Source organism: Anser brachyrhynchus (assembly GCF_964034855.1).
Source record: "Anser brachyrhynchus genome assembly, chromosome: 3".
Classification (NCBI taxonomy): Eukaryota; Metazoa; Chordata; class Aves; order Anseriformes; family Anatidae; genus Anser; species Anser brachyrhynchus.
In genome coordinates this window covers 19199836-19214426 of record NC_137696.1, presented here as the reverse complement: position 1 = coordinate 19214426, position 14591 = coordinate 19199836, and the positions used below count along the sequence as shown (strand labels likewise).

Below are 14591 nucleotides of genomic sequence, written 5' to 3'. Positions count from 1 at the left end.
TTTTTTCCACATTTGAAGCATTTTCAACATTTTCCTCATATGGCACAGATCGCTTACTGGGAGACACATGAAGGTGTGTCTGATCACAACTCTGTTGTATGAGTCAATACAACAGTATGATCTTTGTTTTGTTGTTGTTGTTTCTTTTCCCTCTAATTAAATTATCCTTTTCTCAACCTGTGAGCCTTTTTCTTTCCCATCATACTTTCTCCCTTCCTGCTCTTCTCCCTCCCTCCCCTTTGAGGAGGGGGAGCGAGAGAGTAGTTGTGGTGGAGTTCATCTGTCCATCAGGGTGAAACCACTACATTCCTTTTAAAAATATATGGAACATATATCAAATGACATACCTTCTATACCCCAAATTTGATAATTCTCTCTATATAGGCAAGATTACATGAGATCTTTCAGTCACAACAATACGCTGATTTCACATCCAGGTGATATTCCACAGGAGTTTCAAGACTTTTCCATTGTCGTTTGCCACAAGGGAATTCTCCCTATCCTTACCGTCATTATCACTACTGGGGAAAAAAAAAATCACAGTAAAACATGATTTTCTTTGCTCTTTCAACATACCAACCAATTCAGATCATTCTGCACCAGCAGTTTTCTCTTTTCCAGCAACTGTCATATTCCCAATACTTGTGTCACCTTTGAACTTCACCAGTGGTACAAATCTTGTTAAGCCAACACTAGAAAGAGACAAAAGGAAATAGATTTCAGACAGGATTCGTTTCTCAATGACTTCTTGTTTACAGTTCAAGTTTGAGACACACCTCTTAGCTATTTTTCATCCATACATTGTAGAACATTTTGATTTTGTGTCATTTTAGATCTTAATGAGAAATTTTGGTAGTATCAATGCATTGTCTCATCAAATCATCAATGTTTTCAATTCATCAGGACCAATAGTAACAGACATTTCTAAAGCAAAGCATCTAGAACTATTTTGTCCGGGATTGACACCAGACTGACAGGCCAAGAAGTACCCAGAATGGTCTGTTTTAGTGATTTAAATGTTGCATACTTGTTTTCTTTCATTTCAGGGATGTTTCTTATAATTTTGAAAAAATACTAAAAAAAACAACATCAGTGATCCATAAAAGTTCTTTGTGAGTTATTTAGATCTCTGGATGTAAAATATTTACCTTTAATATGTTGCTGTTTAAGAACCTTCTGAGTAGCACCTCCCCTTCTATAAAAGATGAGACTCCAGTATCCATTTTATAACAGTCTCAATAAAGCACATGGGGACATGCGTGTAGTGCTATGAAAAACTGGATGGGGGGGAGGGAGGGGTGAGAGACATGTGACTCAAGGTTTTTTTTTCTATTCTTTTAGGCCCTTCCTATTCCTTACAGAGTGCTAACTTCATGTGTTCATGAAGTTAGTTATGTTTAACTGAATCAGGCTTCCACTTCTTAAATTATGTAAGTGAAGAGTGAACTAAGCAAAGTACTGATTGGCTTAAAATGGCCAATATCTGCCCCTTGGCCAGGGAAACAAGATAATTAAGCTTGCTCTCATTTCCTCTCTAGCCAGGTCATTTTTCTTTAACATGAGAACTTGTCATGCAGAGCATCTTGACTGTGGGTTTGATCATGAATTTGTAGACATTTACTGAAATATTCCAAAGCAGTTCCCAGTTATCCTTCCTATTTTTCTTCTGCCCAAATTCCTAGCAAATAAATTTAGCTATGGCTAGTAACAGTTTCAATTTTCAGAAACTGGCAAATGTCGGACACATTTTGTCTCTAAGGTACCAGTCATTTGGCAACAGGATATGCCATTTCGGCACAATTTGCCACTTCCTCTCCCATTTTTCCTTACTTGCTACTTCATGATCATAATTTTTACTCTTGTAATAAAGTCCTCCCCCTCGGGTTTCATTAATACTAACTAATACTAATAATATCAATCAAATTAATGTCTATAAATAAGTAATAATTCTCTATTGTATTACCAGTGAAGCCAGCACTAGAATTTTTTTCAATTTCTTTGACTGGTTTTGTGAGCCCATGGCTCTGTTTTGGATTTGTACTCCATTAGTTCTACCATTCACCTTCTACTTTCCTTTGTTATTTAACATTCTTCTAGTGCCTTTTGGATTTGTTTTCAGAATTATTCTAGTAAAAAACAGGCCTCCTCATCACAGTTTCACCAGCTATCCATCACCCATGTTTTGAAGGGGGTTAGCACTCAAAGAATAATCGCCATTCTCTGAGGGCTTAGTTACAAATAACATACTCTGTTACTCAGCAAAAAAAAAAGAAAAAGAAACATGGTAGAATAATATTTTCAGAATGAAATAATGTAAGCTTTATTCAGCAAGTTGTATTAGGTAATTTGGTTTCAGAATAACAGTTGGGACCCTGGGGACTCAACAAATATTGATTACTTTTCCACTGATGCTAGGCATGCAGTTAGTCAAGTGGTCAATACTATCATGGGTAAATATTTCAAGAGCCAAATAGCATTCAGTATATTAGCAAAGACCCTCACTTCATTGTGATAGATAATTATATGATACCTGTCCGTATTGTCACACAGGTGAAAACAGAGTGCTTGTTTAAAAAACAACAACAACATACTATTTTACTGAGACTGTTGCATTGGGTAATGCCTACATAGATAATCAAATCTCTTGAATAGGATGGGTCAGTTACTCTCCAAAAAGCAACAAGAGACTCATTCACAAGTGCCCTTTCAACCGTGAGTTCACAGGAACTGGGAGAGACTCCCTGAACTGCTCTTTGGAAGATTTCTTACATCCAGCTGGCCTAGTCCTGTTTGACTGCTCCAGCGCATGCACGCTACATCACTGTTTATTATCCCATGATGTGTACATAGGTTTTTCTGTCTATCTTTGTTATGCACAAAAGGTTCTCCTTTGTGATCATTTCCATATTTACAAAAACAGTTTCTAGTAGCTAGTTACAAGCATCTTACCTATGTCCAGTTTGGTCAGTTCTGTAGCAGAAACCACCCAGACTCTCTAGTACAGCCAGGTGCTCCACTCAGTTCCTACACTGATTAACACTGGCGCACTGATACACACAAATTGCTCTAGACTCAGCAGGAGTTGCCTGAGGGAGCCTCTAGGGCTTTTTCTGAAACTTCTACCTGAAAAGCTTTTGTAGCAAATAGTCAAATACTTTTGAGGCAGTGGTTACAAGTCAGAAATCACCTCATCTCAAGTCAATCTATGGTCTCAAACAAGTTGCTAGTCACATCTAGGCAAACACTTCTATACCAATGAGATCCTGGGCTACCCAGGGAATTAGTAAGTCGAGTGCACTAGGTGTGCATACAGGTACAGCCCTGATACATAGCTACACCACAACTGCAACTATAGTACAAATTTAATTTTCATCCTTGTATCTCCCTTATGACTTAATTTCAATAGCTTTTGGCACAGTATGATCCATATTTTTTATATGGATTATGGGTTATTGCTGTGTCCCTTTATTCTGATTATACTATTCCTTAAAGCCATGCAAGCCAATGCCCAGGTATAAATACAAAACATTCAAATACAAGCGTTTGTGTGATACATATGTACATGTCTTTAACAGGACTTCCTGGAGGTTTGAACTGATTTGAATCGAAGAGCCTCATTCTTTCTCTTCCAGCAATCTCATAGTAGAACAGAAACAACAAGAGTTAGCATTTCAAAGTGAAATGGTAATTGAAAGTAAGTTCATCATAAAGTGCTTAATTTCTTGAGTGGTATTGACCATTCTAAATAGGTAAATCTGAAAAATTCTCTAGAATAAATTACAAAGAAAAGGGATACAAACAAAGACAAGTCAGAATTTAAAAACAAGTTATATCAGGCCATTTCCACTACGATTAGAAATCTAGCATGTATTTATCTGACAGAAACAACAGGAAGACCCTTGAAGAGACAAAAATGCTAGGACATGGGTACTTAAAGCTGCCCTTGATAATAGATGCCCAGTAGGTTGTGAGTGCTCTTCTTTGCATCACTTATTTTTGTGTTTGTTTGTTTTCCCTCTCTTACTTTCAAATATTATACTGTCTTTATCTTGACCAATACATTTTCTCGTTTTTGATCTTTCTATTCTGCCCTTGTACTGCTGGTGTTAAGGGAGTGAGCAAATCGCGATGTGGGAGCTTAGCATCTGGCTGGGGCCAACTCACCACAAAAGGTAATACTGCATCTTCATCCCCTTTTTCCACCTTAAATGCTTTACATACTGCTGAAATTAGTAATTTCTCTAAAATCAGAATGAATTTAGGAGCCACCTTGGCAATATTCAGATTATCACTACTGAGCTGCCTAACTGGTACATAAAGATGTGTTTTAAATTTTGCTGCCAATCATCCTAGGTACTGGATGTAATGACAGAAAACATCGACTACTACATTTTTTTTTCCTTTTTTTTCTTTTCCTTTTTTTTTTTAATCTGGACAGAATTTAGCTCAAAGCAAGATTTGGTTCATATCTGAATATCTCCCAAGTTCAGGAGGATCAACCCTTAAGTTTTCACACAGTTCTCACTCTATTAAAGAAAATATCAAGCAAGCAAAAACAATAAAGTCTAGACTGAATAAGAGAGTTGTAAAAATGAAGGAGATAAGCAAATAGGGACCCAAACTTTACATCAGACTCAGAGATCTTTATATCTCAGTCATCACATTCTATCTGAATGTAAAGAAACTGTTGAAATGGACTACTGAGGGTAACATAACTAAACCATAATAATGGAATTTTCCATTTTCCATATTTCTTCTGGCTTAGTTTTTTCACCCACTTCATAGTGATGACACTCGTTTGAATGTCCCATACACATTCGTTCTTTTGTATTCCTTATGGGAGGTGTTTTGAAAGACAGGACACACAGTTCTTTGACTTTGCAGGGCCTTCGGGTGGTACCAGTCCTGTTCCTTGGTATTTAGTGTTTTCTGCAAAGAGCACGAGTTAGATATAAAAGCCACACCTACTTAATGCATAGGGGTATCATGTGCAAATCCTCCTGAAAGCCTCTCAGGAGGCTTCATAAGGTAGACAGAAGATGAGGCCCACTGGCTGATACTTTCCCTAGCTTCACACAGCAATGTCCTGAAATTCTAATGGCTATAAGGATCTCACAATTAACATTCTCTGATGAGGCAATATCCTAAGCATATCAAAATGTATAAGGATCATTTACAGAGAGAACAAAAAGTGTAAACTAAGTTTTAAAGGAAAGACATTTTTAGCATGTTTTTGCTGATTACAGCAATTTTCAGGAAGCATTTCATTCACTCTACTTTCTGTATCTCTATCAGTATATATGGTTACTTTTACATATAGATCTAGAAATTCAAGGAAAAAGAAAAGTAACATATGATACAACATGAAATCCAGCTGTACCAAGCATGCTTCAGCCAAGGTTGCCACAGTGGTATTGCAGATGAGTGTATTGTCGAAATGCCTGAGCTCAACTGAAGAGTACAAGCAGACTGAGATAGCAGTTAATGCAAGCTGACTTTCCTTTATGATTTCTCTTGACACTACAACAAAATAAAGTCATAAAAATATCCATAATCTAAACATATTCTAAGTAATTCTGGGATACTACAATTAAATTCCTTGACATTTACAGAAAAACGTTCTCTTCACTTTGCTTACTTGACCAACTGGTTGTTTTTAATGATGTAGATTGAGGGCTGCTCCTAAGAAGCATTTCAGAAATGTTAAATGCTGACTTTTTGTTTTGAACCAAATTAAGCCTCCCTAAAAATTATTTCGATGCTTTGGCTGGTTCGGTACACACTGTCCTTGTTTTGAAAGGACACTCAACTGCAGACACACAAAACAATTAGTGACATAAAAAATAAAATACTGCAGTAAAAAACATATAAAACATCTTAACATCATAGTAAGCCTTAGCTTTGCATCTAGCTTTTGGTGTTTGGTATGCAGAGAGGAAACCATAACTATGTTTTAAATGACTACTAAAAATCAGTTTGTTCAGCAGGAAACTTTAGGGAAGTCTGGAGGGAAATGCTGAGTACAACCACTGTGAAGTTTGAGCCTCTAAGGAGTGATAATTAAGAATCTTCTCCAGAGAGTAGGTGCTTAGAAGCAGTCTTTCAAATTTCTGAGCACTCTTCTTTGAGACAAAAAAGCCAGGTGCCTGCCTTTCCTTTAGATTATTTGTGGTAAAGCCAGGTTATGCTTTATCCCATTGCCCATTTTCTCATGTGTCTTAATTAGTCCTTCCTTCAAACTTTGTTCTAAGTCATGCATGCAACTGAGGTGAGATTAATGGCCTGTCCTTTCCCACATCACTTTTCCCATCCCTTCTTAAATAAAGGTAGTACATTTGCTATTCTGTACTCATATCCATTCTCCCCTGAGGTTTATTAAAAATATTCACCAGCAGTCCTGCAATTTCATGTGCCAGCTCTTTCAGCATTGTGGGACAGAAATTAGTTGGTCTCCAGGCTTGAAAAGATTAAGCTCTTTGGGTTCCCATCTCGGAAATGATAATTTCTATTTACATAACTTCAGTCCTGTTAGCCATCTTGCCTTTGCTGAAATGGTCAACATCCCAGGCCTACTAAATCCCAACAAAAGCCATTCATTTCAATTCCTAGCTATGCATGGATTACGCTTTCTCTCTCTCTCTCTCACTGTATAGCAAACAATTCTTCACTCATTGTTCTTCGTGTGTATATATATATATATGGCTGAAGAATCTTTTGCTTTTTTCCCCATTCCCCATTCCCCTGAGCCACTCAGGGGGAGGAGATAGAAGAGAGTGTATGGGGAAGGAGGAGTTTTTAGTTTCTCACTGTTCTACCTTGTTAATGATAGGTAATAAATTTTGTTAATCTCCCTATGCTGAGTCTGTTTTACCCATAACAATAACAGTTGAGTGATCTTTCTGTCCTTATCTCAACCCTTTAGCCCTTTTTCATCATATTTTCTGCCCCTTTTCCTGTGAGGAGGTGGAGAGAGAGCGGATGTGGTGGTGTTCAGCTGCCCAGGAGGGTAAAACCACCCACTTCTAATTTGCAGAACCACTTCTTTCTGAGACCACTTCTTCCTCTGGGGATTTTTTTTTTTTTTTTTTTTTTTGTCCTTACAGCTCTCTCTTTCCATGCTCCAAAGTCTCCATTTTTCCCAATCTAAGTAGCCTATGCATGGAAGCACAAGATACAATTGCTTTCCATGTTGGTGGGTCTGTCTCACATCCCTTTATTAAGAGGAAGAGTCAGGCCATGCTGTTTCAGTTTAGTCCAGTTTTTCAAAATTTAAAATCAACCCATATTGGTTGTGTCTAGCAAGTAGGAGATTTCTGCTTGGAAGTTCAGAGGCTCAGTTTTTGACGTTCAGTGCCACACCCCCACACACATCTTAAGCTATTTTTTGTCTGAGACACTCCCCAGTCAAAGAGTGTTTCTATCATTTTCTTCCCTGCTAGGAACTAGAAAATATTCCCAATCTGAATACAATCACAGCAAACACTGAGAACCCAGTAAGTAGAAACATAAACAAGAGGTTTAATGTACCAAAGTGGAGCATTACCTTCTTCTCTAGTGTCTTTTTAATTGTTTCAGTCATTAGACATAGTCTCCATATAATAAATGAAGTCATCACTTTGCCTTGTTCTGTGCTCCAGTATATTTACAAACTTTTTAAAAATGCCAACTATTTCTGTTTTGTTGTATGTGACTCTGAGGTATTTTAACATTTCTTTTGCAGTCCACAAAGGCACACTCATGCTATTACAGTGGTTGTTACTGAATCAAGAATATCAGATCAATATAAAATGCACTCACAACCAGTTTAACCAGCCACATCATGAATTCAGTTAATTGGCAGTCTCCTGGAAGCTTTAAATGGACCATCTGCAAGTGAAGACTAGAATTGTAGATGATCAAACTCTGTTGAACTGTAGCAGCCCAATATATTTAACATGACTAAAGTAATATTTAAAGATGTACAGTTTATCACTCTATAAAGTAATGCACCACAAACTGGGGAAAATATCCCTGTGCAAGCCTCAAGAATGTATGTGATAATCCCATGTCATTCAAGTTAATTTAAGCATTTCCCATAGATTCTTGGACCCAAAGGCAGTTCTCAGGCTTCTTCTTAAGTCTACTCACTGCTCAGATTAAATCCATTGTAAATAATGGTGCAGACCACATTTAACACAGTCAGACATGGGAAAAACAAAGCTGTCCATCTGAATTCAAGGAGAGGCTGAGCAACAGGTATCACTGGCTGAAGAGATGCTGATATCTGTTGACAAGAATGGCCCAAGACATTACACCCCACATGAGTGTAAGAGAAGAGCTAGGAGAGGATATCTTCCTGGGTGTGCTGTTCTGACAGCTCTCTGAAGTTCTGCTAAATGCCAGAATCAACACAGGTATATTCATCCTCACTAGGAATAATAGCAGCAAAATTGTGCACATTAGACCTGGACATTGAAGAACCAAAAACATATTCAATCTCCAGTGGTCATTTCACTCTCAGTGAGCAATAAATCCAACTGACCTCATATTGTGGAGGAGGGTATAACTGTAGCAGCAGAAAGCTACAAAGGAGTATTAAAATATAATGCTCTGACTGCATGCTGGGGTGGGTGGCGGTGAATCAATCAGGTTTATTGAACCTGCTGTCAAAACCAGACTGCTATAATTTGCATCTAACACACTGTTTTCTACTGAATTGTCTCTCCTCTCCAAGAAGCATGCAATCCCAACATAGTTTTTTCAGGTGGCTCTTCCTAGGGTCCTCCTCATCTCCCAGACTGAGAGGCCTACTCTTATTTAGCTGTCAGCTCTTTCTCCAGGTGTTTTCACTCTGAACAGATATACTCCAGTACTGGATGCCTGCGTACATGTGAGTTAGAATCACAGAGTCATAGAATATCCTGAGTTGGAAGGGACCCATAAGGATCATCGAGTCCAACTCCTGGCACCACACAGGTCTACCCAAAAATTCTGACCATATGACTGAGAGCATAGTCCAAACATTTCTTAAACTCTGACAGGCTTGGTGCCGTGACTACATCCCTGGGGAGTCTCTTCCAGTACACAACCCTCTCAGTGAAGAACCTCTTCCTGATATCCAACCTGAACCTCACCTGTTGCAGCTTGACACCATGCCCTCGAGTCCTGTCGCTGGTCACTAAAGAGAATAGATCGACACCTGCCCCTCTACTCCCCCTTGTGAGGAAGCTGTAGGCCGCGATGAGGTCTCCCCTCAGCCTCCTCTTTTCCAGGCTGAACAGGCCCAGTGACCTCAGTCACTTCTTGTATGTCTTCCCCTCTAGTTGAGCAGAGCCACATTATCCACCTTGGTCCTGGTTTGTTTCCAAAACAGATTTCATTACTGCTGAAATACATGCCATCAGCTACTTGCCCTGTCTAATGACAGATGACAGAAAGTAAAGCCAGTGCAGAGAAGGATAATAAAGGATGACTGCAGGCTTATAAGACCTGTAGTGCATACCGGTATTTGACAGCAGATGGCCAACACTTACAGACATTTCAGCTTTATCTAGCACTGCTCGTTACCTGAATATGCAGCATCTCTCCCTTATAGAGCTGTCTGCTCTCACATCAGATCATATACACGTACCATAAACTCGTCTGTTCAGGTTCTCTGCCATTGACTGCTGCTCAAACACCTTTCTCTCCTTTGTCTTCTTCCGAGCAGTACTGACTTTCTCCATCATATGCTTCCTTTTCCCTGCCACCACCTGTGCTTGTAATCCCAGGTGAATTCAGCTCTCACACTCATGACCCATACAACCCGCAACTGAATGGCTCCTCATCTCTTTTATTCAGTCCTCCCACTCCAATAATTGCAGCATGTCAGGACACACTGTTCTTGCTGCCTCTCATCTCTTTTACAGTAGTGATTCCCCACTCTGACTTCTCTGCCTACCCTTCCCTTGGACTCTCTCACCCTGGGTGGCACCAATTTCCATGCTCCAGCACTGTGAACTTCTCCACCCTGATGACTAATTCCTCTTTGGTCTTGCATGCTGACATAGGCCTGACTATCACTTCTTTCCTCCTTTCTTTCATCTTATAACTTGGCAATCCCAGTAAAACCTCACGATCCCCTTCCTGCATTCTCAACATTTCTGATAGAAAAAACAAGATCAGATGTATACTATGGATTTGTCCTGTCAGCATTTAACTCATTAAGCAAATCTCTCCTTTCACTTGAACAAAATCCTATGTTGTCATGGATGATGATTATTTTGCTGTCGTTGTATGCATTTATTTTCAGAGTACAACTGGGTCAGGTGGACCTTCTGGTAGCAAGTGTACAGGCTGTGGGAAGCAAAGTATCTGTGGAGTGCAAGATGTTGGCATGGAGATCCTGTAACCAGAAGAAACAGATCCACAGAATCCAGCAAAGACTGATGTTACCTGAAACAGACACACGACCATGCCTCAGATGTAATGGGAATAAAGGGACACCAAACGACCTGCAGAGAGCTCTCTGAGGAAGCACTCCAAGTTGTTAAGAAGCAAGCATGAAAGAAGACTACTGCCCTGCAAGAGCAGAGGAGAAAGGGGCAGATTTGTTTACAACCCCTTTTTATCTGTCTCAGCTGAAGTTTTCTCTATTTTCAAAGATTTCCTTTTAGTTTCTGTTCTAATAAAACTTGGCTATTGAATTTACAAGTCCTTTTGGTCTATTCCAGCATGCTCACTGTAAGGACTGTCATTTGAGGATCTTGTTGCACGTTTCTATAATCCTTGCAAACTTTTCACTATTTCTGGCTGCTCAAACAGATATTCCCACTTCAGCTCCTGTTTCTGCACAGGAGCTGAGTGTCTTATTTCAAGGGAGCACTGACACAATACATTATGACCTCTTATTTCCTCACTTGCTTCCTTTCTTCTTTTCCTCTCTTTCCTCCAACAGATGAAGAATTTAGCATTTGCTTTTCTTCTCTAATCCTTCACATGTCCTAGTGAGTCAGTCTTGCTGCTCTTCTCCCTTTGAAATCACTCTCTCCCCCCTATTGTTTTTCCCCTCCAATTGCAGCATGTTTGCTCTTTCCATACCCATGACCTCATTTGTCTCTTTCCTTTTGTCACATTTCTCTTTGACCTTTCACTTCCAAGACCCTTCAATACATTGCTGCTACTGGATGTCAGGAATCCCTTTTTTACCGTTCATCCTCAACCCCTTCTTACCTAGGTTCTGCTTTTCTTGCCCACATGCTCTGCAGAGCTAGTCCCTAATGGCTGCTTCATAATATTCAAGCAAGAACTCCATTTTCATGTGGTTTGATATATACCCTTCCTGGTACCAAATTCTCTGGTTTCTGTTATTTTATTCTTTTTTTCTCTTTACTCTCATATTATCACCAAGTGCATTTGTCTAACTCCATCTAACTCCCCTCATTTTTGCAAGGAGCCAGTTCTTCTAAAGCATATCCCAGGTTAACATGAAATCAGAAATGCAGATATCTTCACCTTGCTATAACCTCAAGTACCTGCGTATACTCCATATTTGTCTCCTACGAATACTCATTATCTCAGCCAACTTCTTAGTGATTGATAGCCATGAAGTGCAACAAAACCTAAAAAGAGTTCCTGACCTGTCCATTCCACAAGCCCTTCCTCTTTTTTCGATCACTGTAACTCACCACTTCGCTTGTTATTCAGGATGATAAAACCCTGTCTAACCTCCAATTCTGAGCTCTCATCCAAATTCTGCAGTGCTTTCTTGCATAAGATTTTTCAGTTATAATCTTTCCTGTCTAGCTACTGTCATGCTACTAAAAATCACTTCCATAATCTCACTTCCATTTTGCTTACTGAAATCATATTCATAGCCAATCTATTCAACTACACCAGCTTTTTCACTTTGTATCCTTCTATGGACTACTTTCTTTACCACAAAAGTCATAAAATAATTTTCTTCTTTCTCTTTTAAAATACTTCATAAAGCACACTTTCCCTATAATCTTTTACTACCTGTTAAAAGACTACTTCCAGTCCCTATTCGGTTTGTGACCCCTCCTGCCATCATTTATTTGCTATTGTTGTTGTTTTTCTGTTTTTCAAATGAATCTTTCAATTTGTTGTACCACTGTGCCTTATGTCTTCATCCCTCTAAACCGTGTATTCTCCTCAGCCATGGTATATGCAAAAAGTCATACACTAAAACAATAAAAGTATCATTTTCCTGTTTCCTCTCAGTCTCTCTAGTAGCTGGATGTGCTCACCTGTAGCCTCTAATCTACACTAGGTAGAAAATTCCTTAAAGCAGAAAATTATTTTGTGTGAACTATTTCCTAAGACAATGGGCACTGATCAGTGATGAAGGCTCTTTACTGGTATTATAACACCAAAAAATGGTAGTAGCATCATTACAGTAAGAGGCCATCGAAGTCTATTTTTGCCAGTTGCCTTTGCCAATATCTGGGTGAAAAAACTTCATCAAGAATCAACATTATGAAGACGCAAATACAATCATTTGTGCCGGAAAGAACTTTTAGACTGCAAATGCATTGCATGCCTGAAAATAACTGGTAATTTATTAAATTCAAAGAAATAAAAGCTAACTGACTCCGCTGTACCCTGCCTCTGGATCTCATCTCTTTAGAATTCTGCAAAATTTATGTAAGCCTAATATAATCTACCTATGTGTCATTGTTACTTACATTGTGGCAGCACACTCTCTACATGAACCAGGACCCCAAAACCTCAGCGCTATTCAAAGAGAACCAGATGGGGAATACATTCTCAGCTACAGCTGGGTCTATTCTGAATGGCACTACAAGCCATGTTTTCAGAATTGTCTCTCAAAAATAGTCGGTCAAATAAAAAAGAAAAAAAAAAATTTCTGTACTAAGACAATGCAGATCATTTTGCATACCATCTGCAAAGTACTAATTATACACACCGTTGCTATTTGTCAGTATAAGATATTTCAGAATGATATCTGTAAGCCATCTGCCAGCTATCTTACTCACATTCTTTAGATCATCAGCAAGAAATCTTACACATTTTTTCCTTAGGTAACAATCTGCAATATGCAAAAGTAGTTAAATGGAAATGACTTTCTAAAAATGACTTAACATATAACTGAATTCGAGTGAACTCCGAATGAATTATTTTGAATTGTTTTAAAATGTCATGTTTGAAGTCATGTTTTTGAGACTTCATATTAGGTGTTATGCAAGACTTTCCATTCCATTTTATTTGCTTTATGATAATTTATTCTGTCCTTTATGTGATCTTTGTTTAGAAACAGCAAGGACTTCATGTGTTAAAAATAAAGCATCATTAGCAGTTACATTATGCAAACAATTTATGTTCCCCTAATCCCAATCTTTGTATTTTGTACCTGCTTAATATGAAAAAGTTTTGTTCAGTTGGTTTTATTTTTGTTTCATTGGTTGTGCGCTTTGTTGTTGTTGTGTTTTTTTAAACATACATGAAGTATTATTCATTCTTGGGGAAGCAGTTTTGCAAAATTTTTCCTCCTTTCTCAGCTTCTCTAAATGTGTAATTTCATTGCACAATTGGGTACAATTTAGGTACAGGAAACAACATGGAAAGGAGAAGAGGAATTAAGAAAGTTAATTCCCATACAAACAGTGAGCAAGAACTATAAAAGTGAAACATTCAGTTCAGTGGCCATCACATAACCTTCTGCTATGACTGAAATGACATCATATACATGATCAAAAGAAGATCTCATAACCAAATAAAAGAAGTCTTTCATTCAGATACATGAGACGTGAAGAGTTGTACTCAGTTCTTGACTCTGTAACAGGATCCTGACATGACCTTGTGCACATCATTTAATCTCTCCTTATTTCAGCTCTTTTCCAGAGGAAAACAAACAAAAACAACAAGAACAACAACAAAAATGTTAATGGTCATTACACCACGTTTAAACAACCCACTGCTTCTCCTGGCCCCACCCAAGCATCGTGAACCTCACACTCCAATCCCTCACTCTGATGCAGATCATGCCATCACCAGAGCTGATGTCCTACACTTATCAGCAGATTACTGTTGTAGGTGTTGTAGCAATGCAGAAGAAAAAAGGGAATTTAGTAAGTATTGTACCAATGCAGAAGGAAAAAAAAAGGAATTTCTTCTTCAAGGAGGATAAAACTTAGTATATGAAATTTCAACATCTACAGATACAGAAAGGATTTTTTTTAGACTTTTTTTCAGGAGGTAGTAAAGATGACATGCAAATGTCTGTAAACAAATCCTTGGTGTGTAAATTCTCCAGAATCATGAATCAAATAATCCAGAAAGGCTCTGTTCCATTGCACAACACCTGCTAGGATTTCCCAACAAATCTATACAGAAACAGAAATCATAAATATATATACATATATATATATATATATTCACAAAACCAGAATCAACTATGGATAAAGAAAAAAAAAATCAGTGTTTTTTTTGGTGGGCAAATGGGTTACTTCATAAGAACATGAGCTTCTACCTTCACCACCCTCACTCCATCTGATGGAGTTTTTCTACTGTCAAGTACATTGAGTTTATATTTTCATTGCCAAAAAAAAAAAAAGAAAGAAAAAAATGGCTATTTGACAGCAAAACAACTA

The 14591-nt window shown here is 38.3% G+C and overlaps 1 protein-coding gene across 1 annotated transcript in view; it reads right to left on the bottom strand.

Annotated features, from left to right (window-relative positions):
* Window positions 1–14591, bottom strand: part of LOC308191832 (uncharacterized protein) — a 563294-nt gene that overhangs the window by 311891 nt on the left and 236812 nt on the right. Inside the window, exon 14 of the mRNA XM_080584694.1 lies at window positions 577–692. The gene's annotated coding sequence lies outside the window, so the exon portion shown is untranslated. The remainder of the gene's footprint in view (window positions 1–576; window positions 693–14591) is intronic.